This window comes from Polyodon spathula, chromosome 14 (genome assembly GCF_017654505.1).
Source record: "Polyodon spathula isolate WHYD16114869_AA chromosome 14, ASM1765450v1, whole genome shotgun sequence".
NCBI classification, from domain to species: Eukaryota; Metazoa; Chordata; class Actinopteri; order Acipenseriformes; family Polyodontidae; genus Polyodon; species Polyodon spathula.
In genome coordinates this window covers 12501895-12519908 of record NC_054547.1, presented here as the reverse complement: position 1 = coordinate 12519908, position 18014 = coordinate 12501895, and the positions used below count along the sequence as shown (strand labels likewise).

Here is an 18014-nt window from a genome sequence, read left to right as displayed (position 1 = left end):
CCAAGCCTTTTAATCAGGTAACATTTGAAATATATTAAAACATTTATTTTGTAAAAGTGTCTTTGTCATAGTACCTATATATATATATATATATATATATATATATATATATATATATATATATATATATATATATATATATATATATATAGTTTTTAAAGAGAAACTGGTAATTTTTAGGGAAAAAATATGTTTTCATTGTAACAAATATAAACCTTTAATCAATTGTTTTGATACAGTATTTAAATGTTGCTAGCAGTGTGAATGCAAAAGAAAAGTTCAGAGATAACATCTAATGTATGAGCTACTTATTCCCAATTTACATGCAGTATGATAATCTCTTCTGATTACAGAGATCTTGAGCACTCAGGATGCCAGAGAAACTGTTATAACCAAGAGGACGTCGAATATGTTTTGATTGTAACTTTAAATAAATGCCCATATAAGGACAAAAAAAAACTAATTTACTGGGCAAGATGACACTAACCAAAATAAGAGGTGACTAATATTTAATTTAGTGATGTAAATCTGAGATCATTCCGCTTTCAGCTTTTCAAAATTGTTCTACAAAGTAAAACAATCCCCCATTTGCGCTTTTGTGAAACTGAAGCGGTCTGTGGTGGTTTTTTTTTTATTTTTTTTGGTCACAGCTAACACTGTCTTAAAATGTAAGAATAGCAGAAATGATAGCATTTCATATTTACAACCCCCTTTTCTAAATCATAGAGCATATACGGGTTGCTCACAAATTGTGAAGACCTCGGGTCAAGGAGAACTTGGGAGTTTGAAAATGGATTCCTACACACTAAAAAAGCCACTTAAGCAAGAATGCAGCAATGATTTATTTTACAATGTGGAATGTCAGCTCTGAACCTCTACTGTGTCAAAGCAGCACGATGACTCAGGGACACTGCCTCTGCCAGTGTGTATGTTTAAAGGCCCGTTGTGGTCCACTATGAAAGGCGCGATATAAAATAAATATCGATTAACTGATTGATTACACTTTTAAATTAGTACTGTTAAATTGGAATGGAACTTGCAGACCCCCATTACCAAACAGAACTTGTCTTCTAGACTCCCCCTTGAGTACTCATGTACATATACACACCTTATCAGTCAACAGTCTAGTTCAGCCTACTTAGGTCATACACACTTTCTTATAATTTTTGCTTTGCTTCCTGCATTACAGCTTTGGCCAAAAGTTTTGCACCACCTAAAGTCTTAAGATTGAGACATAATTAAAAAAAATATATACATTTTATATATATATATATATATATATATTAGATCATGTATTTAACATAATGTAATCAAAGAAACAAAATGATATCGCTCAAAACTACAACATTTGTCAGTTTTTCATTGGAAACTACAAAGTGGAATGCCATTCAATATATTAACATAACATAATGCAGCAGGTTTCATTCGACTTTATGAAGCAAAATTAGTTCATTCAAAATGTTTGGCCATAGCTGAATAATAGATCTTTAATATGTCATATAGCATTTCATGTTTTGGTCATAGAGTGACGTAGAGGAAAAAGGTTTCAAGGGGCCTGGATGGTCAACATGGGTTTCTTTCTAAAACTACAAAAACAATACATTAACTATAGTAAACAAACACCAAGCAATGCTAAGTGTAATGTGGAACATAATTGTGCAACACTGCAGCTTAAATTATTTTAAAAAAAAAATGTTTCCAGTTTGCTGCCCTGCATATTTTTGCAACAGTCTAACAGCAGCCACTACTAGTCCTGCAAGCCTAATGTCAAAATGTTAAATGGTGGGCCATGAGTTTAAAAACTTAAAGAGGTAGTGAAATATTAGCCAATGTTATTGAGAAATGACTTCCTCTTTACTCAAGGTGTCAGTGTTTAATGGCGAGCCTGGGTGCATATAAGTTAGTCCAAGCATGAAGGGCAGTAGGACACTCAAGTGGAAAGCCACCTCATCCCTTTAGTTGGCGCGATCAGGAACTTGTCATTTCCCTCATTCACTCTGTCAGCCTTGAGACAGTCTATGCAGACTTACCTCTGTGTTGTACACCCCATAGATCAGAAAGATGAAGAGGCCCGGTAGAACAAAATGAAGGGGAAAAGCTGTTACCCCTAATCATTTCGGCAGAAATATCCTAAATGAAAAATAAAATATTAACAAAAATAAAAGCACTTTTAGGAGAAAAAGAAGTCCCCAATCAGTCAGGGTTATTTTCTTTTTATTTACCTTACTATTTTGTTGTGTTTTATTATTATTATTATTATTATTATTATTATTATTATTATTATTATTATTATTATTATTATTATTATTATCTATTTGGATTTCAAATAAACTTGCTTAAAATGGGTATCATTCATATATTTAAAATGAAATAATCTTAAAATAAAAATGATTGTTGGCAAGACATATTCCAGACACCAATATAAGAATAGCACATGCCCCCACCTGTATTGTTTGTTTGTTTTACAGCTAGATACTATAGCAATTATAGCTTGGCACTGCTGCTCAGCCTTTAAGTCTAGTCAATGGTTCTCACATGAGTACCAGTAGAAATGGTTTGGTACGCACCAAAATTAGGGGTCATCATCCAAGTCGCTGTCTAGCTCCACCTCCTCCTCCGACAGTTCAAACAACTGAGATGACTGTGATGTAGACAAAATACGCAACGTTCATTGCACAATAATCATGAGAACAATAATAGAACAAAAACGTTTCATGCACTACAAACCAATAATCTTGTTTAGAGCAAGCTGGACAACATGTAGAATACGAAATAAACAAAAATGAAAACTAAGCCAAGCTCTTTTCAAACCCTAACTAAACAAACACTGGAAGATATTCTAATAAACCAGACAGCTTAGCTGTTTACTGGCTGAAAACACATGGAAAAATAAATACCTTTTTCGTTGATACGACTGATAACACACACACCTGGGCTCTTCACACAGCCCTGAAGAAACTACATGCACTATTTATATACCCTACACCGGGCGCTAATTTACAATAATAGCCAGATGCAGGTGATAATTAAGCAATAAATAATTGTTTTTATTATTGATTGATTATTTAACACCTGTTTTTGGCCCGTTTTAACAAAATACATGCAGCTGGTAGTAATTTACTGCCAACTGCCAGAACAGTTAAACTCACACTTTCACATGTGACACACACACTAGTGGAAGCTTTGAGTAAATTGTTGACGCTCATAAATCAGAGTAGAAAAATGCAACATGTCTAAGATTTTTGCACAGCAGTATATATATATATATATATATATATATATATATATATATATATATATATATATATATATATATATATAAAACAGAGCAGGGAGGGAGGTTAAATGCTTACTTAATTTGTTAATTGTTTTACTGTATTGGCAGTTGGCTGCCAATATTTAAAGGCAGCAGTCAGTCTACTCGGTGCTGCAGAGTGAAGAAGTTTGACTATGTGTATGTGTATGTACAGCTGTACTGAAAAAAGGTAGAGCGTGAAACCTTTTTTGTTGTGTTTACAATGTAACCTGTGTGTTTTGTTGTATGCCAGTAAACAGCCTAGCTGTCTGGTTGATAGCTAGGAAGTGCCTGTACGTTTAGTAAGCGCTCTGAAAGAGCTAGGTTTTGTTTTCGTTTCATTTATTTTTGGATTATTAAAAGTGCACGCAAGCACTTAAATCCTCAAGTTTTGTGTCAGGTCTACCTTTTATAAGGACAAACGAATGTGAATGAGAGTGGTGATCTTACATTGGTGGCAGATCCCCCTCCCTGCTCCGTTACACATCCTCCCCTTTGTCTTTATAAGACACTGGCCATACCACGGCCAATTACCACCACCCTAAAAGGATCAACCGCCCCCAAGTCCGATTTCTTTCATCTTCGCCCTCTTGCATGGGCTGGCTTGAGGGTGTTTTGGTCCTTCCTCCGTTGCCCCTGGGAAGGGACCACAACCAGTGCAGTGACGTCTGGGTTTCAAGGGGGAGTGGAGCAAGGGACCAGACAAGACTGTGCCTGGCAGTGCTGCGACCTGGGCATACAAAGGACAAATATCCTTTTGTCTTTCTGATTGCTAAAATCTCAAAAAACCTTCACAGCCCTAGGGGTGAGAATTGGTCTGAAAGGATGAGGATTAGCCTAGGACAGAACTCGCCCGGGGTGAGGATTAGCCTAGGCTAATTCTGAAGAGGTGAGAATTACCCTGGGGTGAGAATTAGCTTGTAACACCGGCAATGTTGGCACTTCCTGTTGACACTCAAAATGTTCGAACTCTTTCTCTGTTTCTGCATACTGGTAAAAGAATTGTACGGAGTACCGGCAAAACAGTTTAACAGGTAAATTACATATTTCGATTCATCAAAACGATTTTGCAGGCTACATATTTGCTTTTTTTAAATTTCAATTCCTTTCCCACCTCCGTTTACTAATATTGACGTTTAAGCCAAATAACGCATAGGCATTTAGGTCCTGTTCACATGACTTAGAGGTGGTCATTCCATACATTAGCTTGATTCGGTGCAGGAAAACTAACCCAAAAAATACTCGCAGTGGAAACTCTTCCAGCAAGCACAGGTAACCTCTCAACATTTAGTTTTCAAAATAAGGAAGCTTTTGTAAACTGAAATCTAGTGGCCTGGATTTAAGTGAATACCTACATAACACAAAGGCATACAACTATTCCACTTTAGTACTTGGTGATTGAATGATAGATAAGATGTTCCTGTAATGACTTTTTAGGAGTACAAAACTGAAACAGATAATAGTAGAGCAATTTATATTTTAAAAATGGATGTTTGTTTAATCATTCTGATTGTGTTTTACCGTGTTAAATAACAGCTGACCTATTGTAATTTTTTTTATCTGGCTTTGTGTACATTTAATATGTTTTGAGATGACGATACAAGGAAAACACATATTTGTTATTGCAGTAATACACCGTTAAGAAATTAAAGTTACTTTCACTTTCAGCTCACAGGGCGGGAGCCATACTATCTGTAGAGATATCGCCTGATTTCTTCAAGAGCCACCCACCGTTAGGACCAAGCCCTTGACAGGACGAGGTCCAAGTCGCGGTGAGGTCACCACTGCAGATTACAAGAGGTGGCTAATTCCAAGAGCCAGGTGCTCGGCACCCTCAGGGGCATAAAGTTAGTAAAGGCTGAAAACACATAAGAGAGGGCCCGCCATTTGCTAAGGCCCGACATATAGAAGAGGGTCCCTGTCACTTGGGGGACCAGACACACAGGGGAGATCCCCTGCACAGAAATAGAGGCTTGAGAACCTGAAAGGGAGAAAGAAGTGGACTCTGGCTCATTGAGAGCTGTCCTCAATGAGGTGTTATAAACTTCCGAAGCTGGTGCGGAGATGCACCCCCAGAGAGCCTGAAATGAGAAGATTGCCTCGAGTTAACAAGGGAGAGCTCCTTCTAAAGGTTGGGTTTGGCGAGGGGGTCACCTCTGACTCATTGAGAGAACCTCCCTTGGTATGTAAAGGTTGAAAAGGACATGCGACTCACTAACCCTCCAAAAGGATGGACCCCCAGCTCCCTGCTAAAGATTCCTACAAGTGCAGACAAACAAAAGAACCACCAATGCATATAAAAAAAGAAAGAAAACATTTAACACAACAAAAAAGGTTAGTAACTGTCTCCCTACTAACTTTGTGAAGACACTCCTCTCAGTGGAAAGGAAAACCCTTTTTCTTTTTAGGGGGAAAGCCTTTGCTGGTCCTGGCAACAGGGTCATCCCCACTCCGGACATACTAGCAATGGACTTTTTGTGCAGAAGATATCTCAGATGGAAAGAACATATGTATGATTTAACTGCTGATGAGGTCCAACGCCTCATATTTTTAATCAGATGCCAGTTAATCTTTGCTCTGGCTGCCCCAATTCTGAATGAACGAGGAGTACATAATTGAGGGGGGTCCTGCTCTGGAAACCAACGTAGAATGATGAGAAGTGAACCAACGTCTAGATTTAACAGTCCGGCTTGAATCGATGAAAAGGGAGTCAATTTTGCACTCTGCAATAAATTTCTGCATGGAAGCATATGGGCACTGAGGAGAGTCAATTTTTGATAGCTGAATAAACTGGACTTGCTGCAGCTGATCCATTTTGGAAATGCGCAGGATAAAGTTTGAATCTAAGAGGAGCGTGAGATCACTGCAGTGAATACCCAGCATAAGAAAGCTGGCAATAGAAGGAATTGCATATTCTGAGCATCTTAAAAAAAACAAAAAATGCGGTTAGACATATAGTTTCCATTGTTAGGTCATCAAATGTAGAGAAGCAGCCTTGAAGGAGGATTGAAATCAAATTGGCAAGAACATCTAGAGAGACGGACAGATGAGAAGGAGTCGGAGCGCTCTTAACCGTTTGCGGTCCATTTATTCAGTGTCTGTCAGGCGCTTCGGGTCCAATTTATTTTCACACGCACTGTTTATTTTACACGCTCTGTTTTAATTTTTTTTTTTTTTTCCCCAGAGTAAAACTGGTTTAAAGGGATTTGCAATGCTAACCGACATCAGTACTGCATCTCCAGCCAAGCCCCACCCCTTGTTCGCTGTATTTTTCACATACCTCTTTATAGATGTGCATATTGATAAATCCTCTCCTGAGCACTCGTTTTATCACCAAACTCCTCAATAATGTGATCCAAGTCATTATTTTGTTACTATAACGTCTCAAAAAGCTCTGCAAATATCCATGATATTCTTTGAGCGCTGGATGTGGAAGCAGCTACCTCCTTTGTTTATGTCTGCTTGTCTCTTTATGGTGCAGCTTCTAGGGCTATTGCTCATCCACCCCTTTTTTTCGGTTTCATTTGGCTCCTATCGGTCTCACTTGGCCACTGAATGGTTCTCTTGGCTTTTTCCAGAGAAAAAACGACTAGAGGCCTGTGCTTTACCAGAAAGGGTTAAAGATTCAGCGCAGTAGGATACGGACAGCTGGTATTGATACTGCTGATCTGGAAGTTGATGCTATAGCAGCTTTAGGGCAGAGAGAGGTTGAGTGGCCAGTGGAGCCGCAGAGCCCGCAAGCATTAGCTCCGAGGCCGGTGAAAATCCTGTTGAATAAGTCTAAATCAGGTTGTGTCTAGTGAAAGATGTGGTCATCTGTTGCCAAAACAGATGCTGCTTTAACTGAAAATGATTTGTGGTAATCAAAAAGCATGATCCCTCCATATCTGACAGACAGCTCCACTATGTAAAACTCGTAAGAGTCCAGTTCTTGTCTGTGGTTTGGGTATACTGAACATAACACATCTCTGAATATAATCTCTGGGACGAATTCCCCACCTTTTTAAACCGTACCATGTTTTGGCCACGTACTTCCTATAGCACGAGAAATGTGCGTGACACGTCACACTCTCACGACAATGGAGAATTTGGAGTTTCTAAACTGCATGGAAACCATGTCAATGTAAACAGCTAAAATTCAGTTCAATTATAAATTGTTCATACATTTTTGTGTGTAGCATGCACAAAAGTATCAATACTTATAAAACCATATAAAAGAGCAGTTGCATTCAAAGCTGTGCAATGTCAAACAATATCTTAATGACAGGCTGTACTTGATATGCGATTCCAAAACAGACCTAAATTGTAAAAAGCAGGCCTGTACAGCGTACTTGGCTTCCAATATACAGCCCAAGTTACAAAGTCTTTGTTTTTTGTTGTTTTCTTTTCTTCTAGTCTATAAAGAAGCTGCCTCATATGTTAAGTGTAGAAACCTTTTGCCATCATACTGAAACTTTTATAAACAGTTTAACACACCAAGCACTTATTTTTTTCATTACTCTTCCCACAGGCTAATGGTAATGCACACACTCACAAAAAACACTTTATTTTGATTACATGTGTTATACATATTCTACAGTTCAAACTTAATGATACAGTAGATTCATTTATAGGGGTACACAACACCCTTGATGGGGTTCTAGGGTTAAATATATTAAACAAAGCTGCCCTTCAAGAGTTTTGATAGAGTCTGTGGGTACAAACCTGATGACAAAGTTAACAAAAATATACATTTGAAAACCCTATGGAGACGGTACTGAATGATATGGAGAAATTAAAAGAAAGGTCATAGTTTAATGTATTCTGTCAAAATACTGCTGATTAAAATAATAACAGTAAGGAAGCGTACTATAAACCTTTTCATAGAATCTACCCGAGCGTAGTGTATCCCCCCTCAAACTCCTCCATTATGCAGAGCACAAATATTTCTTTTCAAACTTAAGGCTATAGATCAGGGAAGCATTTACTGCTAAACCTAGATTGAGAGTGAATGCACTGTACACCACAATGACTAAGAGCCCTAGCTTCTCATTACTGTGTGACAAGATACAGAAATTCACTTTACCTTTCATTTAGGATCTTTTGCTCACTTACATCCCTGCTCCAGCTGTACGTAATAAATGATTATACATTTTCACAGATGACCACCTCTCTTCTTGTCCTACCCTTAATGCACAAAGTTAGGAAGCTGCAGGTACAAATTTCACAAACACTTTTATTTATGATGTTGTCCTTGGTAACAGAAATTTCAATGTACTGAAATGAAAAGTATGATTAAGGGGACACAGTGTCTTGGCAAGCAGAGTGGAGGGCAGCTTTCTGTTTTCCACAGAAAATATATAATGCTTTCTGACAACAGTATTATACCAAATGGACTTGAAAGAGTAGTGATGGAAAGAAGTGACAAAAAAGTTGTAGAAAATCTGCTCTGAGTTAATCCTCCGGGGTGCAAACTCAGATTTTTGACTAATACTTAAAATAATGAAGTTACAATATATTTATAATGGTCAGTTTTCATGTAATCAAAAAGGTGTCTATATTGCAGTTTCACTCTATATTTCCAATGAGTTACTGCAAAAGAAAACTATAGCTGCAGTCTGCAATGGCTAAAACACCTAAGTATTTGTTTAATCTTAATTAAAAATCAGTACATTCTTTTGTTTGCATATATGTGGTCTTTTGAGTCTGTCAAAATGAATAACAAGAAGCCAAGTTTCCTATCCTTGATGTATTTTATTTGTGCCAAATGCCGAAACCATTGTATTTTCCGCAACTTGTCATATTTCAGCCAAGGATAGCTTTCATGAAATTGAATGCAAGGCTTGTACAAAATGATTTATATTGGTTTTCAAAGAATCAGAGTGGCCTTAAGACAGGACTGTGTGTTTTCTGTTTTCTGTACTGTTAATGATGAACAATTCTTTGGACAATATTGTGATATACAGAAGGTGCATGACAACTTGTCGATTTTTATCGATTTGATTTAGTGTAATGGGGTTGTATGTTAGTTTTCATTTCGCTTATTTTGTTCCATAAATTGTAATTATTAATCTCAAGCAAGGAAATGGATCCTTCTTAAGCATACTTGGAATTTTTTAACCAGTGATTGTATGAGAAACATACATTTTGTGAAGTTAACAAGATGGTTTTATAAACAAATCGATTTAGACAAAACTGTAAAATACATCAGATAACTGTGGTGATCAGGTCCCTGACAGCTTTCATTTAAGTGACATGGCAGAAATAAAAAAGAAAATGCAGGCTAGAAGCACAAGTCAAAATATTCTAATTAGTTCTATCATTTTAGAACTGTGCCGAAAAATAATCTCTACCTATTAACATGTACACAAAGTGATACGCATTATCTTATGACAGAGATATCATTTTTATTGTAAATATACAAATCATTTATTTCAATAAAATATTTGTATGTGTCTGATATGATTTATCAGGGGTTTTTTTTGTTTTTTTTCACTTTTGGTATCTATTATTACATATATATATATATATATATTATATATTATATATATAAAGATATGTATATTATATAGTGGTATCTTAATCTATATATATATATATTATATATATATATATTATATATATATATATATATATATATATATATATATAAAACTGTGTTTAAGACAGAAACAAATACATAAGTATATAAATGGATAATGACTTAAAACATAGCTGAAAGAAAAAAAGAACCTGTGCAAATTGAACAATTACCATAGATGTTACTGGGTGGGTGGTAAAGATTTAAAAGGAGTGTAGCATTTGTAGTATCAGGACAGACATGACAGTATTTATACAACGTGACCCGTCTACAAGGTGTTTAAATTGCTGTGGTGGGATACAGGACCATTCCTCAATGATTACTGTGTCTGAGTCCTTCAGGGAAATTGACAACAAAGTCTGTTCTCCAGAATTGCCCACAAATTTAACACTTTAAAGATTGTTCCCTATGAAAAATCAATTTCTATTAATGTCTGTCAGGTCTTGTTCATTACGACTAAAACTGAGATGATAACCCATTGAAACACACGTAAAGCACAATGTTTTTATGCACAAAAACATTATCTACATTCCACAACTGTTAAAAAAAAGTTAAACTTGCTAATATTTATGAGTAGAAAACCAGACTACAGATTAGGTTGTAACCATAACCAATAAACCTTTTTTGTTGTTGTTGTTAGTTTTGTGATAAAATAATATTGCGTTTTAAGGTACTAGAAAGGTTTCTAAACTGCGGGCTATAATCAAATGTGTCAATTTCTATTTCATATTACACTCGTACTGCAAGTACTGGCATAATGCTTTTTCAGTTTGACGGCTTGACATGCAGTTATGTATGTGTTATATAGCACATCAAAACAAACACATTTGTTGGAATTGCATATGCGCAGAATAAAAAACTAAATGTACACTTTTAATATAACAATTTACTCAGAACAGTAAAGCAAACCAATGATATTTGACACGACTCACTCTTTTTTCTTTTTAGATAACTCTGTGAAATATAGCAATAGCCATTTGAATATTCAATACCGAACACTTCAAAAAAGTTCAAATTATATTTTTATCTGGGAGCTCTGCAACAGTATTTGCAATTCACAAACATATGGTAGCACTTATGTGAAAACTTACTTCAGTAATCAGACACATTCATTTTTAATATCAGGTTTGGTAGTGACTTAAAGTTAATATTCTGAAGTTAGTTTTTCAGCTCTGCTTTCTTTGCACAATATAGCGTAGTTGAGTTGAATCCCCTTTATGGTGCTATAAAATAAGTAGAGTTACAAAACCTTTCATTCAATAACTTTCTCCAATATAACAATAGCAATAAGAGATACTTGAATGGCATTGATCAATTGTAACTCGCTATTCTGAATCTTTCCTGTGCACTCTACTACACACAGTATGGAAGCCATATTGCTCTCTCTGCTGTTGTATGTAACAGAATGGCTTTTTTTTTTTTTTTTAAATGCACTCAATCTAAAGTTTGAAAGATAAACCGTATTACTGTAAAACAATGACAAAGGACAAGTGTTAACAGTGATTCCACCTCTGGGATTCATAAAAAAAAAACAAAATACAAAACTTTGATCTCCTATTTTTATTACTTCATTAGATCAAATCGATGGAATTATCCATTAGTTAAGAAGTCAGACATTGAACAAGGGCAGAACACCTGCGGTCAGTTTTTGAAATACTGCGTATGAAACAATAGAGTGCTGCACTTCAGCGCACAATGATCCAAATGCACACTGCTTCTTTTAGCTGCCAGGACGCTCCAAGACTCTTATACAATGCAATCTTGCCATAAAGGAATTTATTTACAACAACATTAAGAATGTTGTATTAAAAAATACCTCTCTGCTACTAAAATGAAAACAATGTAAAACCAATACTGGTATTTCTACTTCTTTTGATCTACACAATTCAAGCATTTCTGTTTCAAGCAGTTCTGGAAAATGTAAGCGTATGGAACCAATTACTGCAGTGAGAGACAAAGAGGTTAAACTGCAGTGAAAAAGTTCACACTTTATATAAGGAATTGTTAATGTCTCTGACCCTTTTACACAAAAACAGTTTAATTAGCTTGTATACATAATTTTAACTTGAATTGCTCACAGCCTTTAAAATTTTTCTGGATGTCAGTTGCAGCTGTACATTTGATGTATAGCAGAACGTGGAATTATAAAAGAAAACTGAATAGCCCAGTATTACCAAAAGTTCCCTTTTAAACCACAAATGTACCTTTTAATTCAACATTTTTAAATAGTTATTTATTACAACTAATGGGAAATATATTTATATAAATTATATATATACATATATTTTAAAAAAAAAAAGGGTAGTTATATATATATATATATATATATATATATATATATATATATATATATATATATATATATATATATATATAATATATATATAAAAATGATTTTTTTACATTAATTATAATTGTAATTAATTTAAATAGGTACATTTATATATTTTTTTATATAAAAAACCTGGTTCACTGATCACGTTGCAAGTTTTGAAATTTTACCTATATTAAAAATAATACTGTAGATAGCAGAAAAAAAGGTGTCTTAAAATGTTCTATATATATATATAGTTTGTTAACATGCAATATCAAAATGTTTTGACTCTAATTAGCTGGTTGATTGTTTATCACAAGCCTTGATATTATTCTAGCAAGAAATGTGAAGTAAAAACAAAAGCTCACTTCAGTACAAAGCATCACCTCCAGAAATCTCAGAAATCTCTTTGGCCCTGTTATCTTAATAAACGACTCCATTTTGAATCATCATTTTCAACAGGATATTAGATTTGACAGATGCAACAGATACTGTGGAGTGCAATAACGAGGGCTTGGGATTAAAATGGCAATTCAGAAGCATGAGAGGCAGCAACAATAACACAAATACTGGATTTCCCCCATGTACGGTAACCTTATCAAGGAATGAAAACAAAAACACTTCTACCACTGAGAGTGCGACACAGAGGGAGACAAACTCAGAAGTCCCCATCCCACAGGAGATGGCTAAGCTAAACAGATATGGTGAGAATGGCGGTGATCAGTCAGAAAGGCAGGAGTTATTAACTTAGCCCTGAAACACCTACTTAATATAGGGCCAGCGGTGATAGCTAACAGAGCCTGGCTAAGGTGACAGCTTTGGACCTGCTTGAGGAAATCCAATTGAAAAGCAACCAAGAGGAACAACAAGCTAGAAACAAATATTCCTGCAACCACCAGTGCACCAGTCTGTATTCTACAATGCACTGAAAATGTGACAAAAAACTATTGCACCCTCTGGATATTACATATTTATACCTTAAGTTCGCCAGCACTGGTGAAATGGAGTCTATAAAATGTTTACCATGAAATTGTATTGCCTCTCCCTCAAAAGCAGGTTACATTCAATCTTCTCCTCTTCATTTTTTCAATTAAAATACTGAAATATCTGTATCCTTTTTCAATATAACCTTGCTGAATTTGAACTCTAGACTAACTACAGCTATGGACAAAAGTTTTGCATCACATGTAATTTTACAATTGTGGCAATGTAAAACAAAACAAAAAAAAAACTACATGAATGTAATTTAGATATCTTATTTAACATCATGTAATCAAATAAACTACAAAATAATATATGCAAAACTTTACCAGAAGCCAAAATAGATTTCAAAATGTCACATTTTAATATTTGTCAGTTTTTCGTTCGGTATATGGAAAACTAAAAAGCGGTATGAAATTCACTATGTTAACTTTAAAATTATTCATTAAACTTTGACACAAAATGAGTCAATGAGTCAGGTCAATTTTAGCCATAGCTGTACACATGGGTGTCTGCAGCCACTTTGATATCTTTAACTATACTCCCAACAATAATTGTGACACACATATGTAGAAGAAAGAAAGAGAAAACGATCTATAAACAAACTTGCTTTAAAACAAGATCATTTTGGCAGTACGTCTGAAGAGCCAAATAAAACATATGCACGGAAAATTGATACAAAATCAGTTGTTTGAACTTGCTGAGGAAAAAACGGTCTATATGCCAAAAACCTGTTTAATTAAAAAATACAAAGCAATCTGATTGACGTTTTGGCGTGCCCTCTTGTCAATCTCTAACATATTTTAACTGCAAAGTTTCCACCAACACAGAAACATTGAGAATCTTTCTTTAAGTGGTAAAAGGCTACAGATGGAACAATAATTACAGAGGAAACTGATTTTAATACAGCATGCTCTTAAAATAACCAATGGTATTTTCTACAGTGAACTACAGTATTTTTTTAGATCCTGGAATAAATAGCATTGTTTTCCAATCAAGGCCGATATAGACTTGTAAAACATTTTATTAGGAAAAAAGCTTGTATATTTTTTCATTACTATGTAAAGCAAGTCCACATTCCTAATTGACTTTATTTTTTCAATCAGTGATGTATTGTTTCATTCCCTTCATTTTCTTTGGATGCTCTAAAACGTGAACGCAAAGCTGCATAATAATTAGTTTTTCTTGTTTTGATTGTACTGATAGGTTTAACACGCAAGTGTGTTCGCTAATATACTATTTATAAACATCCAACTGCAATAGAAACTTAAAATGTCATCCTGTCAAGAGATGGATACTTCTAAGAAATGAAGGGGAAGTAAACCAAATTGTTATGGTGTGCAAAAATTAACCTTTTGCGGCAACAAAATCAACAATGTCCTCCCCAATCCCATTGATAAAATACTGTTGCAGAATAAATAGTGCTCAGAACCCATCATTACATTCAGGTCTAGTTTAATTTAACTCACAATGCTTAGTTTCAGGGAGTTTCTCAGGGGTAATTTCTACCAATAAAAAAAAGCCAGAGCAGTTGGCTCTTGTGGTGTTCCCGATGGACATGTGAAACAATATACTAGAACCTGCTAAATTATCAATACATAATGAGCACAGTCTACTCCATGCATACCCCTAATTACAGTAGTTTATCCCCATGAATTCTATACTAACTAAAACTGGGGTTAACGGTACCTTGCATGTTAAGTGCCACAGACCGTTGAGATAGTAAAGAAGTTATTAAATCACTGTAAAGCAAGGCTTAGCCCAAGTGTCAGTAAAGATTTAGCTGAGATGTAGGTTCTACTGCTTCAAAGTTAAGCTAAATTGCACTGTATCAATAAAATCAGGAAAGTGTGACAGGGATTTATCAGATTATTATTACAAATTGTTTAAAATCTAATAAAATAGTAATAAAATAAAGATTTATCACAATTTTATTCTGACATGCCTTGTTTGAATGACAAAGCATTTCACTAATTCAAGAAGATTGGAATTGAAGTATTACACATCAAGCTGTATCAACTGGCATATCTTATTTGAAAATTCAATAAGAAAAACTGATTTTTAAAAAATATATATATTTGATTGACACATGCTTTCAGTTAATGACGGTAATTACAAAGAATAACAAGTACAAACCACATCTGCTCAATGTAAGCATTTTGAAGCGCTCTCAGGAGTAGTGCAGAGCTGTCAAAAATGTTAGTTTTCCCACCTCACACACACACACTGGCAGATTGGGAAGACAAGAAACAGCTTAATAAGAGCCAGCACGTTTCTGTAAACACTTGTTAAGAAGAAGAAACGCTGCTAGCACTGAAGGAAATGACACACGAACGGCTGCCGTGCATGAGAACCCAATTCACAGGAAGGTCAAAAGGCTATAGGGCTGTGTAATATTACTGGGCTATTTGTTCTTTTTTTCTGTCACCTTTAGGATGATATTTAAAATATAACAGGATCTGATGTTCTATACTGTATAAAACTGGCTTCAAAAGTGCATTAAATAAACCTAACACATAAATTCATGAAACATAAAAAAACAGCCATAGTTACAGGCTGGTGTGTATCTCATACCAATTTAAACACTGGTACTGTACAAAAAAAAATCATAGGTTCTACATTATAAATATATTTTTTTTACAGTATTTATTTTTTTTTACAGTAGTATTTTTATTTTTTTTTACAGTGCTATTTCATCCACATTGCAGAAGGAAGTGCTGCTGGCACTAACATTAAGGTGGTTCACTTAGAAAAAAAACAGAACAGTTGTTCTCCACATGTCATTTTGGTGTTTGAGGTTCCTGCCAATTTGGGGGGGGGGTCATGTTTTTATAACAAGGGTCATGAAGTCATAATCAGATTGGTCATGTGATCCAGAACATTCTGCTTATATAGCATGACTTGGTTTGCTTTTGTATGACACACGACATTACTAAATTGAGTTGACAGGTAATTATAAAGCAAATAAATACCTTGCAAGTTTAGAACAAAGCTTCTTTGGCTATGTTCATTGCTGAAATGCGCTTTTTGTTCGACAGGAAACACATTATTCACCATGGTTATTTTCTCACAGGATAATATCAATGCAGAATTTGAAATTTGCTCTGATTAAGTTTTCTTTTGTTATCCTGAAGTTTGTGTCTTAAAAATGTCTTAAATATAATTATTATTATTATTATTATTATTATTATTATTATTATTATTTATTATAATAATATAATACGTATGCATATTATTATTATTGAAATTAAATTGCACTAAGTATTTGTACACTTTCAGGTATATCCCTAATACTATACTAACAGTATTTTTATTAAAAGAGCTGCATAACAATTTGTTTGTAACATTCATGAACCCAACAATTGGTATTGTAGTTTCCAATTTAGATTTTACATTAAAACTACTGTGCCTCAGATCTAAACAGCTTTTGGCATGCATCTCCAATCAAGATACTGACGAGACAACCTGTATAAAAAAGGCACTTACATAGTTTTATAAATAATTATTAAGATAAACCTAATTCTAAATATATCACCTAAGATTGGGTTACAGATCGTCTTCTGACAAAATGATTTTAAAAATAATAACAAAAAAAAAACTATTAAAAGAGTGCTTAAGTACCACAGCACCAGTAAAGTGTATGTAATGTTTATTATTATTATTATTATTATTATTATTATTATTATTATTATTTTTTTTTTTTATTATTTTTTTTTTTTTTTTTTTATTTTTTTTTTTTTTTAAATGGTGTCTCAGAAATTCTTACTGCAGCTCAAAACACATGAACAACTTAGTACATGTGCAAATCCCAAGAAAAAGGCATTTGGAGTTTCCGACATGCAATTATTTGAACTAATTAACATGTTAAAGAAATTAAGAGGTACCATAAATACTGATGGGGGTGGTACTTTGCCAAATGAAATTTTAATTCTATAAAATTTAAGCTACTTACTTACAAGACAATGTGGGCATGTATGTTAATACCGTCTTCATTAACATGACAGCTATTTTTAAATATAGGCAATGAAAGAAATGTTTTCACTAGGTTTTGTTCAAGTAATATAACGCTCGTTATGTTAAAGAATTCAAGTCATGTAGCACATGAAAAACATTTAGTGTGTAATTGGAGACGCGGGTTAGTCACATTGCTACTACAACAGGTTACAAGTTCACAGCAGATCACTGGACACCTGTCTGGGAAGCTTAGCCAATGGTGCTTTTTATTTTTTTTTGGTCTTGTTTAAAATAACCTCTTCCTCATTTGTTTAACGGGAAATTGAAGGTGAGGATCATACACCACAATCATGGCTCTAGCCCAGCTGCCTCTGTAGAGGCATCTTGGCATCCACGCAAACAACTTTCCAAAATACCAGCGGGAAGAGGGTGGACTCACGGCTGCCAGGCAGAGGGATCAGAGGGGAGGAAGAGTGAACAGGCACAGCTGTGGCAACTGAGTGCAGGATAAACTGCAACTGATCTCTTTCCACTCTTATCACAACCCTCATTAATCACTTCCAATCACTGCTCACCCATCAACTAGGCTGGAAACCAGTACCAAGAAGACATTTAATATATATTTTACATGCACCACTAAAGGAATAGTATGCTGCATTATCTGCAAGAAATGCAACAAACTGCACATTGGGGAAACTAAAAGGTGTTTGCAGGTGTGGAACATTTATGAAGCATTCGAATCAACACCACTGCATTTCCAGTAGCCCAACATTTCACCAATGTCAATCACACTACTGAAGACATCAGTTGACGCTATAGAACAAATGCTGCTCGGAAACAAGGGGAATAAACTTTGTAACCTCTTAGAATGAACATTCTATTCTAACAATGATGTTATGGACAGGATTTTT

The 18014-nt window shown here is 34.8% G+C and overlaps 1 pseudogene; it reads right to left on the bottom strand.

The window, feature by feature from the left end:
* Nucleotides 1-3845: 3845 nt before the first annotated feature.
* The window catches only part of LOC121327112, a 44376-nt pseudogene continuing 30207 nt past the window's right edge, over nt 3846-18014 (bottom strand).